This window comes from Pygoscelis adeliae, unplaced genomic scaffold (assembly GCF_000699105.1).
Source record: "Pygoscelis adeliae isolate BGI_AS28 unplaced genomic scaffold, ASM69910v1 Scaffold67, whole genome shotgun sequence".
Classification (NCBI taxonomy): Eukaryota; Metazoa; Chordata; class Aves; order Sphenisciformes; family Spheniscidae; genus Pygoscelis; species Pygoscelis adeliae.
This window is the reverse complement of record NW_008825271.1, coordinates 4,300,886-4,322,559: the sequence shown is the minus strand read 5'-3', so window position 1 is coordinate 4,322,559 and position 21,674 is coordinate 4,300,886.

The window sequence follows — 21,674 nt, the reverse complement described above, 5'->3', positions numbered from 1 at the left end:
TATTAGTTTTATTGGACATGAGATGTTTTAATGAAAACGGGGTTTTATATTAATTACTTCAGTGTTTGTTTTAGCAGGTGCTAAACTTCTGTCCTGTTGGTATTGTTCAAAACACATTTAATGAAACATAAATATTGTTTTCCTGTAATGCACGCAATATCCAAGACAGACTCACAAACTGCAAATGAGAAGTTACTCTGCTTAATGGTCCACATCTTATGTTTCTTCACTCTCATGGAAACAGCTTACTGCTATAGTTGCTGCATTAATCCATAATCCAATAAAGGGGATTTACTTGAGGGGTTGAAGGCACAGAGAAGAAAAAGAATGTGTCTGTAGTGCACTGTGGGCAACAGTTATGCTAAAAATAAGATAGAGCTCTTGAATGGCCCCGTGTTTGCCTTCCTCAGTGTGTGAGACGTACACACTAAAGTTTCACAGTAGAATTTTAAGGTGTGATTATATCCTTTCTCCTACTCCTCAAGGAAAAAGACCACACCAACAAACCAAACAATCAACTCCCCAGGCCCAAGTTGTTCTTCCTGTTATTTCAGCTGTCACAAATGCAGGGATAACCGGGCCACTACTTAAATCGATACAGTTGGCCTGCATTAAATATTGTATGATATTAAATGAACGCTGACCTTCTAGCTTTGGTAAGAACTATGTCACTTTAGCGTGACATAGCTACTGTGACATACCACTCTACTGTGGTATACCTTGCACAGCTCTAGTAGCATATGTGCACAAATATGTAACCTCAAGACTTTTCTGAAATTAAGCTTTGTATAGGTACGTCTCATGTTGAAGGTCCCATGTAACTTACATGTAGTAAAATGTTTGAATTAAAGCCATTCCTGATTGCAAGGAATGCATATGAATGGCTTGTACCTGTAGCTGAAGGAAGGCTGGCAGATTCTGCATGTGGATTTTTAAAGCTTTAAAGGCAAAATTGAAAGAAGGAATGCATCGATATTTATTGACACTGATGAGTGAGTACTGAAAGTTCAGTGACGGTCTGGTTCCTCCAAGGGTATGCTGACAGGCATTGCTACAAGTTCTCATGTTGATACCTTATTGCTAGAATTGCACACTTTTTTCTTGTTCCTCAAAGGAAGCTGAGACCTTGGTGTATCTTTGAGTTTGGTGCTTCATAGAAACTGAATGCAGGATGTTCGAACAACATTAGTTGTTTTTGCTAGAGTTTGAAAGGTACAATTATATGACTCAATCTCTGGAAGGTGAGCTCTGTGGAGTTTTTGACTCTAAATGTCAGGTGCAATAATTTTCATTCCTTTCCCCTTCTTCTGATGTGAAGGCTTTGCCTATAATTTTTAATGAAGTTTGTACAGAGCTCTGAAGAAACTTTATCAAAATGCTCAGACTTCTGAGAAAAGATGTTAGTACTTACCTTTCTTCTTTTGAATATGGGTTGACTTCTATGAGCTGTTAAATGCCCTATCCGGATCTTGTAAATCACTGTCTGTAAGATAGACTGTTCATACTTTATTTGAAAATGTTGCTCGTTTCCCATGTCTGAAATGAATTTCACAAAACAGCTGATTTTTAATGCTTGAAAATTTCTCATGCTGGAATCGTCATTTAATGAACTAGTGCTTTACTCTGATTTCCAGTGTACAGTTTAGGTATGAATAATGGTACTGCGCTCTTAGAGATAGATATAAAAGTCTGGAAATCATTTGTTGCTCAGATACACAAGTATCTTCCTGTGGGTCAAATTAATTGGAAAGAAGTTTTGAACAGGATTAAGCGAAGACATATGAATTATAGGCCTAAATTTTGGTTTTGGCACCTGCCATCATGTGATACAATCAAAGCCTTGAGCTGTCTACAAAATGCTCGAGCCTGTGGGCTGCAAAGAGAAGCCTGCAGACATCACCAGAGTGTAATCCACAAAGCATTGCCTGCCTGGAACTGGAAACAGCACAGGCAAAAACTGCTGCAAGTTTCGGGAGATCTTGAAGCAAGGTGAGGAGAGGCAAAAAAATGGCTCTAGCAAGCTTGTCTCAGTTTGAGTCCATGTTCTAGGTAGTAGTGAAGGGCAGGGGAGCTTGACGCATCCCTCCGGGTCAGATAGCAAGCAGGCAGATCCGGTGTTCTGGCCTGCAGCTCCTCATTCCTCTCTCAGCTGGCAGTGGACTATTGCTTCTAAAAATAGTACGTTACAGATGCTCCTATTGCCACTGCATGAAGGAATGGGATCTTCCTGCTTCGTGTGCGTAGAATTACAGTCACTGAACATGAGCAGAAGCAGAGCTGCAGAAACCCACGTCTTGGTGGATATTGGTGTCTGGAGCACCTGAATCTGTTTGTGGTGCTCATCAGCTGGCTTATATATTGTTTCTTCTAAGTGTAGGTTTTGCAGGTCTGAATACTGTCATGCTAATTTAAACAGCAGCCAGCAGGAGGGTCTAGCACACAGTATGCCATTAGAAAAGATTGACTTTTTTCCTTTATTTTGAGTTTGGGAATTTGTATAAAGGACATCCAGATTTTTGGAAGGAAATACTCCTCAGATTAGATTGTTAAAGTAGAATTCTTTCAGCAAAGACAGCCTTTTTTTTTAACAAGATTGGTCCATTTAAAGTCAGTTTCATTTTTACCCTTACCTTTTTGTGCTTCGCTATTGAAGTGGTGGTTACTGGGAGAGAGTACTGTAGCCCATTTAAGTTTTAATTCTTTTCTGTTTGTTCATTCTGAGTGTTGCTATTTTATAAAGTCAGAATGTTTTGTTAGCAAACAAATGGGAAGTATAAAGCAAACAGCCCTTCCTTCTCTAATAAAGGCTTCCATTATTCTTTCTTATTAGTTAGATAGAATTTTATGTCATGGGCCAAACTTGAGTTGGTAGCCAAGCTGGAAATGATAATAATGTCTCAGTTGTGGGAAATGGATAAGGTTACTGATAAACTTCTTATTTTTAAAGGTGCCTGGTGTCTTCTTGAGAGTCTTTTGTCTTTAATTAGTTTAGACTTACTGGCTTTGCTAACTCTTATAGTAATACTTTATCTTTTTTTTTCTTTTTTTTTGTGTTTTACTTTGAGTTTTTTTTGTGAGATTGGAATTTAGTACTATACTGATAATATGATACCTCAAACTATTGGAAATTGTTGGCATGGATTATAAAGAATTGAGTTTTATCCAGTTAAAATAGGAGGATACCTGTAATGAATGCAATATTTATTTTCCTGTTTAAATACTAATATAAAAATATTTAGATGGCCACAAAGCGGAAAGATCTTGCAGGATAATTTAACAATACTGCATATGAATCTGGATGCAGACACAGATTTAGCCATTAATCTGAATATCTCAATTTACTAGAGTATTGCACAAAAAAATGGGTGGCTGTATGCAAGTTACTGAGAACCTGAGGCATAGTCTCATTGGGAGTAGTTTCAAAGCTGTCCCAAGAATTGTCTGCCTATCCAGTACCTTGTGGTAATTCACTCTTAAAATAACGAAGGCCTGGATCAGCTGAGCTTACATGTGTGAGAAATCATATATATATATATATATATATATATGAATGGACCAACTGCTTCAAAGGGGTCTGTTGGATTCTGGGTATGCAGTAGAATGACAGGTATGGTGCTGTAGACCAGAGTACTTATGTTATCTGTGTCTCTCACAATTAGCTACGCATCCATGTTAACAGAGAGAAATGTTAGATGCCTTTGGTACAGACTCTTATCCAAGACCATGTTGGGGAATTTCTTGATTTTTTTTTTTTTTTTTTTCACTTCAGTGATGAGAAAGCGAAATTTATTCTGTCTGCTAGTACAAGGTAAGTAAACAGTTTTCCATACCTGGTGCTAAATTTAGATTGATTGTTGAAAGAATTTGAAAGACCCCAGGGACTGTTAAGACTTGCTTTGACACACCGTTCTTTAATCTTATGCAAACTAATCCAAACAGAAAATAAAATTGCAAACCCTCCTTAATATCAGAGACTGATTGCTAGGCTCTTCGGCTGTTTCAGTAGAAACCTTGGCATCTTATCTCTTTTGACACTGCAAATTCCCATTACTGTAAATTTGGCTGCCTTTCCGCAGGTATCTGCATCTGTGTTGCTCTGAGTTTTTTTCTTCGTAAATCATGGTCTGAAAATAGGTATGGAGAGTACTGCTTTAGAACAGTAACAGAGAATAATCTTGTCTAACTTTATGTGCCTAATTTAATGGCACTTAAGCCATTAAAAGACTGGTGTGCAAGGTCAGTAATAAGTTTTTGCCTACACAGTAGTTTTTCTTTAGTCTGAGAGAAGATAATGTTTCATTACCCCTACCAGGAGAGGTGAGCCTCAGTCTCTGAAAGCATCATTGAAAGAATGCCTTGCCATTTCTGTTTACTCTCTCTTCCAATTGTAAAACAGAATTGTTGTGTGAGTAGCTTGATTCACTGGGTTGGAACTGTTTGAGGTTATCGTGGATTACTCACGGGAACTACTGCATCCTGAAAAGTTGGTTATTCCAATGCTTATAAAAAAAAAAAAAGAGAAAAATAAAAATCCTCTACAGCCAAGGTATCATTGGTGGTAGTTTCAGACAGATCCTAGGAAAATGAGCCCTTGATGGGACCAAAAGATCAACGTTAAATGCTCTGTTAATGTCCTATTAAAGTTTTGTATTTCTTTGTGTGAGGTGGCATACAATTGCTTCTTCCTTCTTCCTCGGCTAACTGAGTTAACCTCAGGGAGGCTGTTGAAACTTCTTTGTAGAAAACTGAGAAAATACACGGATTAATGCCTAGGCTGTTTTGTTGCTTAATGTTTCCACCAAAGTCGTCCTAATCACATCAACATCTGTAAGCATGCACTGGCATTCATAGATCTGTTAAATCGTCCCCATCTTTCAAACAGGACAAGCTTAATGCCATGCCTCACCTCTTTGTGATTGTCTGTTTGGACAGTTGGTGATCAAAATGCACAAATAACTGTTAATCTTTCACAGTGACCATAGCTTAAATTTCAGTGCCTTTGTAAACTTAACTTGAAATTATTCTCACTGTAGCTTTGTATGTATGCTGTGGCACGCATTTGTTTTCTTCATGCTACTGCTAAATTGCTGAAATCATTTCCTCCTTGTCCAGCAGTTGCAGACTTATGTTCAGTTCTGTTTAGTAGAACTAAACCTATATAACCATAAAGAATGAGTTCAGATTGCATTGAAAATGCCCGTTAAGTTTTGATTTGAAGGCTTTAAGGCTGTACCGATATAACTGAGGACCTAATTGGGATTTAGAATTTCTATTGCTATATATGAAATCAGAATAGATCATCTCAACATTCCCATTCTGTTCTCTGTTACCAGCTCTGATAATTAGCATCCACTTCGATCCAAAATTTCAGTCAGCCCACAGGAGTTATTCACCAACCTAATTTCTTCCTTCAAAATAAAAAGGAGGTGGCAACACCAATAACTCAAAGGTCTAGCTCTGAATCTCCAGCTGAATCCTGGGTCATCTTGACAGACAAGCTGAAACAGTTCGTTCCCTTCCTGTTACCTTGGATGTATAACTGTACCATTGAGAAAATAATTTTGGCATACCATTAATATTTTGCAGCGTGTATGGATTGGGGGTCAGAAGATCTCAAAAGCATGCAACTGAAGATCTTATGCCCATGGCAGTGTGATAAGGATACTCTTTTTGTTTTGTCACCAAAGTGTTGCACTCAAAAATGCATGTATTTGAGAGAGTTCTTCGCAAGCTTTTTAGCTTCTTGGACTCCTGATATAAAATTTTGCAATTAAAAAAAAAAATGCCTGTGGTTGCAACTTACTGATGCTCTGTTTAGAGTTAAGTACTGTGCTGTGTTTGTATGATGTGATCTTTCTGAAGCAATGTCAACTGTGACATTAGTAATGGAGGAGTACACTAGAGGGGCTCCACTTCGTCCATGTTCTAGTGTATCATCCATCTACCTTAAAGCTTTGCAGTGGTTACCTGAAGTATCTATTGCTTTTGTATATGGATAGTAAAGCACACTTTAAATATTGCATAATGATGTTCTTTAGCCTCTTCCTTGTTCTATCATACTCCTGTAGTGAAGTAAGTCGTTAAGAAGCAGTGTTCTGAGCTGATGAAGGAAAAAAATCCCCTTTGTCTTTTGTAGATATTTAGAAAACCCGTGTTCTGAAGGTGTTCACTCTGCTTCTGCCTCTTCAGCTTTGAATAGCAGTATTGATGTTTACAGTGAATTGTGATTATTTAAATTAGATCTTTGAAATACAGCAAAATGAGTTTATTTTCTGTTTCGGGAAGCCACCATGGCTTTGAACTCGGAAGCGTTTCCTCCTTTATTTCCACTAGAGAGCACTACCAGCTGCAGTGCTAAGGCCTCCCATGTATTTACCACAATGTTGATTATGACCTGACAGTTGGTCCTGTGTAAAATGTCATTAGAAATTCTATTAACCTCCTGTTATCTTGTCACATGTGCTCATTAAGAGAAACTAGAGCCGGAAGGCACTTTGGGAGATCATTGAGAGCCTTCTTCCTCAAGACAAAAATCTACTGTATCTAGACCAGTGTCTGTCAGGAATGTTTTGATCTCTCTTTAAGTCTTCAGTGAAGGAAAGTCCGTGTTTTCCCTAGCCAGTTTCTTCTGCCACTTTGTGATCTATAGACTTGCCCTACCGCTTTGCGCCCCCTTCTTCCTGATGTCACCTTTCCTGCAAGCTCAGTTCCATTTTTTCCTCTGTTTGCTGTAGATAGGATAAATAGTATTTGGTTTCTTTCCTCCATACACATATGCTTTTTGCTTTTAAAGAATGATATTTTCCTTTCCTCACTCTTGTCGTCTAAGCCAGAGGTTAAATCCATGTGGCGCTGTAGCATCGTCAGTGGTACGGGCATCCAGTGGTGAGACAAGTGCATCTAAAATCATTACCAGTGTCAGTTTCTGGCTCTGCTGGGCCATATAATGCTCTGAGGTGGCTTGTGTGTCAGCTGTGGTGCGTTGCCAGTGCTCAGGTGTTCGTGCTTTATAACTTGTGTCTTGCCGAGGGGCTACCCTGACCACAGGAGAGCCGTGCACGACTGACGCCTGCCCTTAGCGATGCTGTAGGGGTTGGGAGCACTCCTGCGCTGGAGGCTGAGGAGGTGGCAGCAGCAGAGGGAAGGGTGCTTGTGGCCTGGGGGTGCGCTATGGAAGGGGTCATGCTGAACCTTGCTAGTTTTGCTATGCTGTGCTAGGCTCAGCGACAAAAAAGGTGGAGAAGCACTGCTTCAAACTGAACGACTCCAGTTTCTTCAGTCTTTTGTTGTAAGCTGCCATTCCAGGCTTTTGATCATTGTTGTTTCCTCTACTCATAGATAAGATGGTGAAGACTGAAGTGTTTCTTTTGTTCGATTTGTGAAGGTGTGGTCAAAGGAATAAACATCAATAGGATTTTAATTTTTTTTTTATTTGCAGTACTTCATCTTTTGTCAAAAGTGGCATTATGGAGAAACTGATTTTCACACTTACGGATTCAGGGATGCTGGTACCTTTTTCATACTTGAGTTACTCATTTCTCTACACTTGCTTCAGACAGTATAGCTTCAGACGAAACTTCGGACTGACCTAGGGAAGAACACAAATGACAGACTACTTTAATGTCCAAAAGTCTGACTTCTGTTTTATAAAATGTAGAATTAGTTCTCTGTGCTTGTTCAGGCACTGTTTTGTGTTTGCTGTCTCCAGAGTGGAGGGCAAGGATTTAAAATCGAGTATGACTACAGCTCCTCCCAGTGGCGGGTCTTTCTCTGCTTCTGTTTGCTGTTAAGGCAATGCCAGACTAAGCGGTATTCTGAGAAACACCATCCATTTTTTACAGAGGTGGGAAGGGGTCATTTTATGCCTGACTGGTGGGATCAGTACTAAGGAACTGACTGTGTATCTGTAGCAGCCCACTGGACAGAAAGACTGCCAGAAACATTGATGAGGTCTGCTCCCTCATTCAACATCATTTCATGCTGTCTCTATACAGGTTTGAAAAATAGTGTGTTGCCACAAAGAAGGAAAATGCTGCTGTTGTTTTGCACATGCAATCACCCTGGTTCTGCCTGCAGAAAATCTGAGATTTGTATTCTATCCACATAGTTAAACCTCTCATCCCAGCTCTCATCATCTGGCATCATGATTGCTGCAGCATCCTTTTATCAGGCCTTTACAAACGCAGTCTTGCTCTTGCTGTATCAACTCAGACTATTGCTGCATGCTGAATTTTATTCTTGTACAACAAGCCATTTCGGAAGTGTTTGGGCAGTGCTTCCAGGAGGCAGTGGAGGAGATTGTTGGCACCAACTGTTTTTGGCTCTATGCCAATCCATGTAATTTTGAAATATTTTCTGTGCTGTTATTTGTATATATATAATGCCTCTGTGCCTCTATGTGTACGTATACACACACAGTGTGAATATAGAACAGTGTTTCATATTGTTAAAAATCGCACAGGATTTTTGAAAATCACTTACTCATTAGACTCTTGCATTTCTAATTGCACAGGCAGTTGCATTTATTGAATTCTGTTCCTGTTCTGCTTACAGTATTCCCTTTTTCTTACATCCTTAATTGGTAAGCATCTATACGCATCAACAGACTTGCATTGCAAAGTCTGTCCTTGGAGGTTTTTAAGACTTGACTGGACAAAACCCTGAGCAACTTGGTCTGAATTCAGTATTGACCATCATTTGAATAGAAGGTTGGGTTAGAGACCTCCTGATATCCTTTAAGTCTAAACTAGTCTGGTATTTTTTTCTTCTTATGTGTAGAATGAAAATCTGGCGCTCTAGTCAGGGCCAAAGCTTCAGTGCTGGAGGACTAATCCAATGGCAAGTCAAGGGCCCAGCTTCCACTGACTCCTATCAGTGTACTGGAGCGCCGAACAAATATCAGAAATACCCTGCATTTTCCTGTCTCTTTGCTTTGGGTGGAGCGCTAGGATGTGCTTCAGTGCACGTGCACAGCTGCAAGAGAAGCCTCCTGGCTCTGAGTATGTATGTACTCCATACTCTGTGGATAATGTAAAACATTGAAGTGGCTTGAGCATCATTAGTGATGTGCGCTTCACATCTTGATAACCTCCGTTCTTACCTGTTAGATTATACTGGCCTCATCTCTGTATGGTTGCCGTCCTTCACCTCCATTACATCAAACAAATCCTGTTTATACTTTCTTCCCTTTTTTTTTTAATTTTTTTTTTAAACTTTTATGGCTTCTCCCTATTTTGGCAGTCAGCTGTAAATCATTAAAATATTGAGACCAGATATTAACAAAAATTCATTTGATAAGATTTTAAAAAGGTCTATCAGTCTTCTGTGGTAAAAGCAAGTGATGACATTTTTTTTCATAAGAAATTTGAGATTGGAATTTTTGTTAATTAGATGTTATTGACTATTGACATTTTTACAAAAGCCTCAATTTTGATTATAGGGAGATAGAACAGAATAACACTGGGGAGACAGTAGACATAAAAAAGGGGGGGGTTTTCTACAACCCTTTCCTCATTTTTACAGGCAAAAATCAAACATCAGTCTGTATACTGGTGTGTGTGTTAATGTATTGTTTTACAATGTGACACAGTTGACTCCGCCCCCCTCCCCCCCAATCCTTCTTTCAGTTTCATGGAGTCATAAGGTGATTTAGATTAGGAGGGACTTTGGAGGTCATCTAGTCCAGATGCTGACTCAAAGCAGGGCCAGCTTAGATGAAGTTGCTCAGGGTTGCTATTTAGGGTAAGTTTTTAATATCTCCAAGAACAGATATTCCACAGCTTCTCTAGACAGCCTGCTTCAATATTTGGCTGCCTGTGGTGTGAAACTTTTTTTCAGAACATAGAGTCAGAATTTCTGTTGTTGCAGCTTCTGTCTGCAGCCTTTGTCCCATCACTACGTGCCTCTAAGAAGAGTCTGCCAGAGAGATTCTCTGCAGGATAGATTGTCAGTTATGCAGAGTTAAAGTCGCTTCATTACTTTGCTGTGACAGTAAAAGGCCCATGACATATGAAATTACTTGAAAATATTTCTAGTCTATTCCTTTTAAGACATGCAAATTAATACATTGGACCTTCTGTAGCAAGCGTATAAATTTGAGCAGTGGTATGGTATAAGCTGCTGTGTCTGGTATGAATTAGTGTAGGAAGATGTTTGTCTTCACAGGAGTTGTAGCTTTCAAAGGTATTTGGGATTTTTGATATGTGGAGAGAAGTTTGTCTTCAGTGAAGCCAAAGTAGGGTAAAGTTATGGTGAAATATTCTTTGTTCGTTGTTCTGTCTGCTGTTAAAACTAGTCTTTCATAATTTTAGGATTTATGCAAGATTCTTACTTGGTCTGTGCTACCTCATACAAAGGAGGCTGAACCAAAACCGTTGAATTTTGGTCCCACAGGAGATCTAAGTTGTGGAAGGGAGCACAGACACCTCCCATCCTTTCCTTCAACTGCCAGTCAGCAGTTACTAGACTTGCAAAACTCTTAGCAGCCTTCCTCGAAGACATCTGAGTCATTAGCCTTTGGTAGTTAATGAATGAGCTTTTTAAAGGGAGGTGGGTTTGGCCAAGGGTCACACTCACTTTAGGAATACCATCCCCTTCTTGCAGCCTGTGTGCTTTCATCTGTCCATCAAGTCTGATCCTTGTTTGGACCTTTTGTGTGCTTGTGTTATTTGGTACGTGAATTGTGTGCATTGTAAACTTTGTCAGCAATAATACTTTGCAGTAAAATGAAGGTAACTTAAAATAATGCATTAATTATTTCCAAAAAGATATTTCATAAAAATAAATTTTTAATGATTTGACATGTTTAAACCTCAACTAAAAGGTGCAAAGGTGAAGTTGCCCAGCAAGTTGCTCATTGTCTCTGGTTTAACTTGAAAAGTAGCTTTCTTAAGAATTTGACGCCCTCCCCCCCACCCCACAGTATTCTCAGTGAAAAGGAATTCATGGTGTTTTTTTTGAAATAGGATCTCCTGGGACAGTCATTCAAAAATAATGCTTTTTTTTTTTTGTTGATGATTACTTTAAGTAGTTGTAGCAACTCTTGATTAATCAGTGTTGTGCGTTTGATTCCCCCCCCTTTGAAACTCCATTTTAAAAATCTTTATCTTTTTGTGTAATATTTCCTATTGCTCAAATCTTGAGCTAGGTCCATTTTGAATGGTTAAATGAAACTGTACTTGCACTAGACTATTATCCACAGAAAGATCTTGGGTGTTTTCTAGCAAATTCGTTAGATACCAAATGCAAATTGAATTTAGAATTCCGTTCCTTAACTTCAACACTTCAAACAACACAAATTAGTAACTTCATGTACTTTTTTTTCCTTTTTTCTTTGGAGAAACCACAAGTACATTTCCGGGGGGCTCTTCATGCATATTACTCCACTTTGTTCCAGAGCTGAACATCATGAAAATATTCTTTAGCTGTCAAAGTCTCTTTTTGTAAGATAACATTGCAGCTAGTGATTTAATATGATAGCCAGCCCTTCATTCTTTCATGTCTGCGAAGAGAGCGCTGCTGTTTCTCGTCTTTTCCTTGAATGGCCTTTAGGAGGATGACTTGCCTCCAGTGAGATAAAGCTGAAAAGCAGCTGTCATTGCCCTCACGCAAAACAACCTAGCCGTCTTGATGGTGGCTCCTGCTGTCTTCTTGCAGGGGTTGCAAAAGAAGACCTTTTGCAGGAGTTCATGGATTAAGCTCGTCCTGAGACTGCCTGCTGGGATGGTCTTAACTGAGAACACCTCTGTCTGCATTGTGGACTGAGCTGCTTATGAAGCAGCTCAACTGCTGCAATTAACAGTCAGGCATTTTTAAGGTAAACAAGCATGGATTTAGTTCGGGTCAGAAAGCCACTTTTATAATTCAGTTTCAGTTGCACAAAATATATGAATATTTAATAACGTACTTGCAGTTGTCTCTTTAACTGAAGTTTTGAAGTATATGCTGATTTGCCAGCTACTGGAGGATGATGAAGTATTTAGCTGAATATAAAGTTTAGTAGAAAATTATTCTTTTGGGAAAAATTTAGGGGAAATGCTTTCTTAAATTTGGGTGAATTTTTAAACTTGTATGAAATGCTAAAATAAAAACAAAATCTTTCAACTGAAAACTGTGAGGGGGAGGGTTTAAAATATAGTTATGGGCATTGTTTGTACCTAGAGGTGATTGTACAATGTTTTCTGCTCCTCACTGACACCCATTTTGGCTAATGGGTACAATATGTGACCGGTTGGCATGTTCCATGAAGACTTACTTAATTGCATACATTGTATTAAAATACCGAGTAGAAAAAACAGTGGATAGGAATAGAAACTATCTGCAGAAAGCTGAGAAAATATGATTTTGAGATCCTAGAGATGACATGAAGAGTTCCTAAAGAACTTCAGCTTATTTGACATGCTCCAAAGATACTGCTGCTTAGCTGGGGGAAATAATGCTCAGAGACTGTCCTGAGATGAGTGTGTAAAATACTTGGGAGGTATCTGCTCTGAAAGGTCCACGCTGCGTTCAGGAGTAGCAAACTGTGTGGCAGCTCTGAAGAGCATTGTGATAAAAGACAGGCTGACCATTGAAAGTGGGAACCCTCAAAGTTAGGTTGTTAAAGGTCTGTGAACTGGACTGCAGTGAACTGGGGCTATGGATACAGGTGACGTATCCAGGTGTTAGGATATAATACTGGGAGGGACAGTGGCACTCCTTCATGGGAAAGGTCATTGACTGAGTAAATATAACATAGAATTGCAAATAACTATTATTTGTGTTTTTTAATATCATTCCTAGCTGTGAAGTCTAGAAGTATAATGTTTATGTAAAACTGAAATGCTTAAGATACATCAAGTAAAAAGCTCCAAGAAACAATGTGGGAGAACTCTTCGTCATGTCTTGTTGATTTAAATCTTAGTCACTGAGAAATTCAGTATTTGTGCCCAGACTGTATATGTTTTCTTTTATGCTGGTTTGAAAGCTTAGTGCATAAGAGTTTTAGAATTACTTAAAATTTTTGTGTCGTGGAATGCGTGAGACACAGGATATACTAGGCATCCTGAAGAGTGGATACAGCAAATCGTAACAGCATCACAGCTGTGATGGGGTAGAAGAATGAGAGTAAGACCAGGCTTGTTGTGCAGTGAGGGGCAGGAGTGGGAAGAAGGGTAATATCCCTTATTATACCAGCTAACGAAAAGGGAGGGGGCGGAATTTTCTAGTGTATGAATTCTTAGGTCTAAATGGCAAATGATAAATTAGTTACACTGATTAATTAACGCATTTAATTTAATTGAAGTTGATTTAGTTATGTTATGGCAGACAGAAAAAAGCATGAGTAAACTAAGACTTCACCTTGACTGTGTCCTTAAACACTCTATTTACAGTGCTACAACAAATGAAATAAAACGAGGTTTGTGTTTGAATGGAGACTACACAGAATGAACAACAATAGACTCTTTATGTCCTAAAAGGTCTTGGTGTCATTGTCTCACTCTCACCCACTCCCAACTAAATAAAAGAGGAAAAAAAAACAACTCCCAAACAATGAAAAATAAACTAAACAACAAAACAAACCAGCTGGTCTAACAAGATCCTGTGCTATTCTGTAGGTTTTACGTTCTTCAATATGACCCTTAGGAAACTGAGCTGGGAATGGGTTGCTCAGGATGAATCGTACTAAGTACATTGCATCACCCATGTGTTGCTTGTCAGATGTCATAAAGATCCCATTAGGTGAAGAATCTTTAAGAAAAACATTCTGTGTTGCAGGTAAACACCTTAGAATTACATTGGTAAAAGCTCCACTTGTATTATTCTTTAGTTAATAAATTAGGTTAATAATAATGTCAATTAGGGTAATAGTAATGTCATATTATAGTATTGTTTTCTGTCTTCAGGGTTTTTTTTTAATGGTGCCCGCAGATATCCTGTTAATTAGCTCAAATATGACTGTCAAGGCTTTGCAGAGCATGTTAACTTTTCTGTATGTCATAGGTCAAGGAAAAAGCTTTTCTGAAGTCTGTTCAAACCTGGGTCTGAAGTCTGGAGCAAATAATGTCACGATCTTAACAGGAATGATAAACCGCTTGTTCTTTAGGATCTCAGTTGTTCAAGTATCTTTCGCTAGTTTTTCTGCTCATCAAGCTCGAATGCGAAGTGGTTGTCATTTAGGGTTCTTGCATATACTTGTACACTAATCAGTTCATCTTGGTGTTGCTTTAGGGAGAAAGTACTTCCTGAAGTTTGAAAACCAGTAAGTCATATGTTCTAAAGATGGCTTGTAAATTGGATATTCTGGGACTAAAGATGTTCAGAACTATAGAGAAATTGAATATTTTCTCTTAATTATAAAAATAAAAACTGCTAAAAGGCATGTAATCAGATGTGAATTTTGCAAGATCCTTGTATTATACATACTTCTGCTTCCAGTTAATCATTTTAACTTATTAAACCTTACATGACTTTGTATGGCTTGCTTCATCTGCACTAGCTGCCTACTACTAAGCGGTTGCAGAGATGTGTGTATGTAAAACTTGGCTCCCAGTATGTGCACAGGTAACCTCACTGTGACCTCACTACTTAATTGGTCTTTCACATCTTGATATTAATTAAAGCTTGTTAGCATCCAAGAAAATAGTGAGCCTTAAAACACAAGAACTAGCTGTCATTTAGAAGTAAACTCTTGTTTTGGTAATACGTAATGGAAATCTGTTTAGGATGTTATATTGATGGCTAATTATCCTGTATAGCTAGAGTACTAGTTCTAAGTCGGTTCTCTTCTTCCCCTGTAATGTTGTGGGTCCACTTGCTGCTCAAATGCAAAGGCAACCGTGGATGATTAAAGGGCTGGAGTGCTTTCAGCAGCACATTAGAGAGCATCCAGCTCGAGCTCCCTCTGAGAAGGGTTCAGAACACTTATTGCTGCGGTTCTGCTCGCAGTTTTGAGTTCTTCTTTCTCTCTGGCAAGCCGGCTCCGTCATGTTAAAACCCTTAACATTTATTTCTCCTATACTTCGGCTACAGGAAAAGGAAAGAAAACTACTTATTTCTCCCGTTAGCAATTTTTTCTTGTCCTGTCTTCAAGAAGAATTGCATCCCTCTTTTTCTAACCCCTCATTACTAGTATAGTAAATAAATAACTTAGTCTTTAAGTTCTTTACCTTACCAGAGTGCTCTAACAGTAAGCATTAGTCCTGTTTTATAGACAAGGAAGTGAGGAATGGAGCAACAGATTTCTTCATCAGTATGGTGTATGACATCCATGGATTTGGTTGTGCTTGAATTCCTGTGATAACCCTGCTGGCTCAAACAGCAATATCCCCTGCCTCCCCGACCCCCTTCATCTCTCCTGTTCTCCTCTACCCTCCGCCTCATCGTCCACCTCTGTATTATGTTGATGAAGTCATGTGTAGCATAGCAGAGTGATCTAGATTGGCCATCTTATGAAGTGTGGCCTTCTTTTTATCCTGGGTTATTTTTCATCCAAATCAATTTTCCTATTCTTCCCTCTCTGACTAAATGAACAATTATACCTCTGTATTCCCCTCTGTGTGGGAGGGAGAGGGGTTTGAAATGAGGGATCAAAGGCAAGGCTGTGTAACCTGGCATAAACAACACTGCTGCTAAGAGCGAAACTAGTGTTAGGCTATAGTTTTTGAGTACTTTAAAGTAGGCAGTGCTATTGAAATAAATTCTTCTGATCAGCTTTGACTCTTGACTACTTCTAGAAGTTTTGGAGCATTTGTGCAGCAAACTAGATGTCAGAACTATTGCAGGTTAAAACTAATTATCTAGAGAACACCTAAAATGTCTGTGTAGTCTGCACAGATTCTTGTGCCAACACAAGGCCAGGGATGACATGGGAATGGAAACACCTGAGAAGGGAATGAAGTACACTTTTGAAACTAGCGTAAGCGGTTCTGCTGCCAGTGCTTGTCGGACTGCAGCAGCCTCAGGTGAACTTCCCCGCAGTGAGCACTGACAGTGGGTTACTCTAGCTTAGCGAAATTCAAGATGTGACTGTAGCGGGAGTTAATAACACCTGTGTTAGTGTGTGTTCAGCTAGTGTCTTGAATGATGGAGAGTGCTTCAGTTTTGCATTCTGGCACACGCTTAAAGCCTGCAGTGAAGCATCTGTACAGCTCTTGTTACTTGTGTTGTCTAGATTAAGCTCATACATCATAATACCTCGATTTTTCTGTGTGGAAAATAGATGGTATGGCATAAATAGGTAGGGAGAAGCTAATTGTCTTTTTGTTTTCTGTCCTGTAGATAAATTGATAAATAAAAATATATATTTGATAGTTTAGAAAAGATTTAACTATTTCTTCAGTTCTTTTTGTATCCGTCTCTGATTTTTGAATGGATGAAAGTATTATAAGATGTATAAAGAAATTCAGTATATTGCAGTCATAAATACGGAATGTCCTTGTAGGTTGTTCCTTACTACTCAACTCAGTTCAAGAACTGACATCCTATATATTTTTGTGAACAAATTTTGCACTGCATCTCTATGGATGTGGATTTTTTTTGCCACCTCCTTTTTGTTAAGAGGAGGTTGATGAAGAATGTCGTTTCTGTTTACCTTGAGTTAGATTGAATTTTGTATTTTTATCTGTTTTACTTTTAGAGTTGAAGTTCACTTAGTCTTTGTTAAGGAAATGTGAAGTGTCCTCTAGGAAGTACAGTCTGCAAAATGCTCACTTTCTCTGACTGATAGCTTTGAATTACTTTAACTTTTTTTAGCTGGAGGACACAGTTTCCCTTCTAGGATTACCAGATTGATGATCTCATATGAAAAAAGTGAACAGGCAAGGTGCTTTTTTTCATCCTGTTCCATCAACATCTGTTAATGTTTTCTGCTGTTAAATGTAGCCAGCTTCTCCTCTTAAGAGGCCCCAGTTTTACACCAGAAAGTTAACAGGGGCATAGAACATAATTGTGTGTTGTGATGAACTTCTATCTAAATTAAAAATAGCTTTTTAAACTTTCATAACCTTCTGGTGTTAAGCTAGCATTTTTCCACATGACTCACTCATACAGATTGTATTAACTGTAGCCGTGGGTAAGGCTGTGCAGAAAGATCTGGACCGTGACTTCCAAAGGGGTAATGAAAACGCATTTGGCAGTGAATAAGGACTTCAGAGTATTGCAGAAAGTAATATTTATAGTAAATATTTTGCCTTACTGTAAGCCTGTAGGTGGAGGGTGAGGCCTGAGTGGAGAAACGGGGCAAAAAATGTCTGTTAATTGATAATGGTTATGTTAATGTTGTAAGCTTTTATTTGAAGTAGCCAGTCATCTTTGACTTTTCTATGTCTTAAATGTAGTAAAGGCCAATTCACTTGTTTCCTGCAGCCTGAAGAGCATAGAGGATTAGAATAGCTTCATTGTTGTTGTGCTTCTTTATTTAACATGAAATATAGTGGGAACATTGATCTATATAAGGCTCTTGTCCTCTCTTGAACTTTTGAAATTGGCTTGTAGGGTTTCTTATTTGAAATATTCCTCTTGGTTAACCAGAAAGTGAAGGTCTACTTTCCTCTGTACTCAGACGTGGATAAATCTCATATTTCTTGGTTTTGGTTTGGTGTGTTATTTTTTTGTTTGTTTTGGCATTTTCAAAAAATATTGCCAGAAAACTGAATTTCATAAAGCTGACTTCTGTCTGCAGCTCTATGAAGACCTAGATTATGGATGAGGGTAAGTTACAGTAATTCTGAATATTGCTTGAAATTACAGTGAACAAAAAGAATTACAGGTCTTGCTTTATGGTGTGATTCGACATGGGGACGTGATAATTTCTGTATCGAAGGGTTGGCTGTTTTGCCAGAGAGCCTTTCTCCTCTTTTTCCTGTTCTTCCCAGAAATGCACCTTGCTGGATGATGTGGTACTTCTTCCAGTAGCAGGGAAGGAAGCGTGGTCTCTCCTTTCTTGTCACTTGGCAGGACTTGCCTGTGAAGGGGCCGTGGAGTCAGGCTGCTATACAGCAGGCCTGACACTTTTTACAAGCATCGGGCCTTCATGACACATAAATGTAAGATTATGTCAATGTTACTTCTCATCCCTCCCCGTTTGCCCCAGGTTGACAAGGGGACCAGGGGTCAGATGCGAAGTCTGGGCTAAGTTACATGTGGCAATCGTACATAAAGGGATTGAAAACCACCGTTTAAGACTCGTGTTTCAGCCTCACCAGATCAGAGGCATTCTATTCCAAAGGTGTAGCAGGAATTGCCTGGTTGTTATCCTGTGCTTCTTGTGGAAAAATTACCATCCTGTCAGTGGTGACAGCATGGCTGTTCTGAGAAGTAGGTTGTCCTCATCCTCCGCTCCATCAGTAGTAATGGAAATGGGTGGCTCTGAAATTTGCAGTCAAATAGTGAGCCACTTGCTTCCTCTGTGATACTTATTACAGGCTAAGGCATTATAGCAGCATCCCTCTTTCTGTAAGATGTCAATTTTTCTTTTACAATACTTCGGGATTTTTTTCATTGCCTTTGTTTGAAAAGGGGGAGCACTCGTAATTAAGTCACCTTTTAAAAAGAAGTACCAAGCATAAATTGAGAGTGTTTCCTTCTTAAATCAGCAGATAGCCTGAAACAAGAGCCCTGAAAGAGAGAAACGTTCAGTGCTTGCACTGAGGGTTGCCTCTGAGGAAAATACTATTTCAATACAGGGTTGTAACTTGGCAGTCAGCTAAGTGCTTATCCCAAACTGCTTCCCAGAGCTCTAGAGGAGGAAAATCACCAGCTGTTAAAAACAGGCACGTGTGGATATCTTTAACAACTTCTAATACTTATGAGGTAATATTTTAGCATACTGAAAATGAGTAGGTAATATATGGTAGCGTGAATTTTTTCTTTACTTGAAGGATTACTGACTTCTTGTATTCAATTGGTTTATAATCTCCAGCTGTTTTCCTGTGCTGTGTAGAAAACTGTCTTGTACAGATGGTTTTTAGGGGAGAGACGAGAGGAGAAGGGGAAGCAGTGACTGTTCAGTAAAGCTGTAAGTGCATTTGGGAGGACTGGAGGAGAGGAACAACTCCTGTGCAGATGTTCCTGTATTTAGCTGTAATAGCTCCGTACCTAATTTGGTGCGAGTGGTTGCTGCTGCCTGTGTTCATGACTAAAATGTAGGCTTCCTATCTAATGCCAGGAACCACATGTCTATCAACAGCACTACTTAAGCTAAGTGATTTTAGCTCCCAAGCCAAATTATGAAATCTGTTGTCCTTAAGCCTGCTAGAAAAGGCATCCAGAAATCTGCTACTGGATCATCTCCTGCTCTCTCAGGAGACATCCTCACAGGCCCCACACTGATTACCCTCATTAGACTATACTCACTGTGTGGGCTAAACCTTTTTTTCTCTCATATAGCTGGAAGATGGTAGAAGGGACTTTCTTCTGTTTTAGCAGGTGCTGGGAATTGTTCAAAGTATGTGATTTTTACTTAGGTAGTCAGCCCAGATGAAGAGGCAAGTATGACTCCTCTGGGGAGTGAAGTATAGGGAAGTTAGGTAGGGAGGGAAGACTTTTTTGGGGGGGAACCTTTTTTTTTTTTTTTTTTTTTTTTTTCTTTAGCTCCTTGTTTTCCTGCAATAAAAGCAGTTAAACACATGGAGCAAGAAAGACTTTGGGGGTGTTGCATGGCCAGCGGAGTGGGGAGACTAGCCTACGTATGGTCCTTAGGTAAGAGCAGATACAGGAGATTCTCAAAAGTTTTACTACAATTTTCCATGGTATGCATCTCCTGTGGATTGGAACAATTAAATTTTAGAATGCCAAATACCTTGACTCTAAGAGAGATGTTAATTTTTTCCCCCACTCTTTTTTTTTTTTAGGCTGTTTATGAGTATGTTAGAACAAATGTTGAGAACACTTTTACCATATACAGGAACAACTTCTTCCTTGCTGCATCAACATGCAATAAATTTCAAATGATGTTTCAGCTGCGAGGAGTACTGTAGCTAAGTTGAGACAAAGAAATGCAGTTGGTATGTGGGTGTATCTCAGGTATAATGAATAAACACATCTCAAGTCTGGTAAGTGATGGAGTGGTTCTTCCAAAATTATAGAGAATGAGTTGTTATCCTGTCACCTCTTTTTCTCTCCAACAGAGAGTCCAGGTAGATGGACAGCAAGCAAGATGAATACTGAAAATATGAACACAGTATGGAGTTAATGAGAAGGCGTTGTGCATGTACTTTTAGGCAAAGGGAGCCTCTAATTTGGATGGATAATGGTGATCATGTATCTATACCGAGTAGTTTGTCAGTTCAGTTAGTTGGATATGTCACTGCATTTCCCGCAGTGAATGGTTTTAAGAAATTAGAACGGCAGTGGTGTGGACCCTTACCTCAGAGCAGATGAGTGAAAAACAGGCCCCAAACCTCCCAGCATTACAGTGCTTTCATGCTCTTGGAAACCAGGGTTTGGGTCACGTGCCTGTACTGTGCAGGGGGAGATGGCAAGTCCACTGATGTCCAGAAGAGTTCAAGAAGACACATCCTGGTATTGCAAATGCTAGGACTGTGTTTTTCCTTTTATCTCTGAGAGGCCTTGAGAAAAGCTGATGAAGCTGAAAACCACCACTTCTGTAGCATTGTGTCTTGGGTGAAATTGAAGATCCTTTCTTACATCCTTCCTAAAACTGCTTTGAAATCTGCCAGTTGCAGGGGACAGTGTACTTGTCTGTTGTGATGGCTTTTTAAAAAAATTCAAATCTTTCTGGTTTATTTTATTATCTTTGACATGAGAATCCAAAGAACATTTTCACATCTTTAAGTTGGAACCTTCTCTGATTTCTTGAGTGCTGCAGATGATGTAATTTTTGAAGCAGTTTGCTGCTTCTCCCAATGGGGGGAGGGGGGTTTAAAGTTTTTATTACCAGTAGCAAACCTTCAATTAGAAGCTATCTTTTGCCTATTTACCTGGTGTACTGGTATATGAAAGGACTTTTAGTCCTTTATATATACCAGTAAAGCAGCTTTTTGGATTATGAAAGAAATACATAGCTTAGGTTCAGTTCATGGTACTACAAGTTCTTTTATTATTTCAATGAGATTTATAGAATTTCAGATTGCTGTCATCTTCACTTGAAAAATAATTTTTAAAAGCCTACATATTATCTTGTATTAATCTTGCCTTGCACAAAAAAATGTATATTCTGACTGTATTAAAAGTTAGGTATGTATTTAAAACAGCTTTTTTTTTTTAAAGCAGCAATTTGAGAATTAACTTTGAGAAGATCGATTCATTTGCAAGGAAGTACACCAACCAGCCCTTTCCTTGACCAGCTATTGAAAAGTAGAATGTAGGTGGTTGCTCTGCATGTTGGGTTTACTTTCTGAGACAGTGGACCTGGCTGCAGACAGATCAGGGGAGCTGGCCAGGCCATGTGGCCAGCCCCAGGGGTCTCTGTCTCTGACTGTCTTTTGGAGAGTTGCCTTAAAACTTGTTCATCTGTTGCAGAAAGTATCTTCTGTCCTTCTGAGCCCTTTAGAGTTGTAGCTTCTTTTGCATTCTCTTGCTGTTTTCTAAATGTAACAAATAAACCTGTTGGCTTTTTTTCAGTTTTAGTATCTTACTGTACATAAAGCATGTTGGATGTTTAGATCTTAGCAATATGTTTAGACATTCAAACTTTACAATGAATTGTATATAGTTTAGTGGTTTTGCCCTGATTG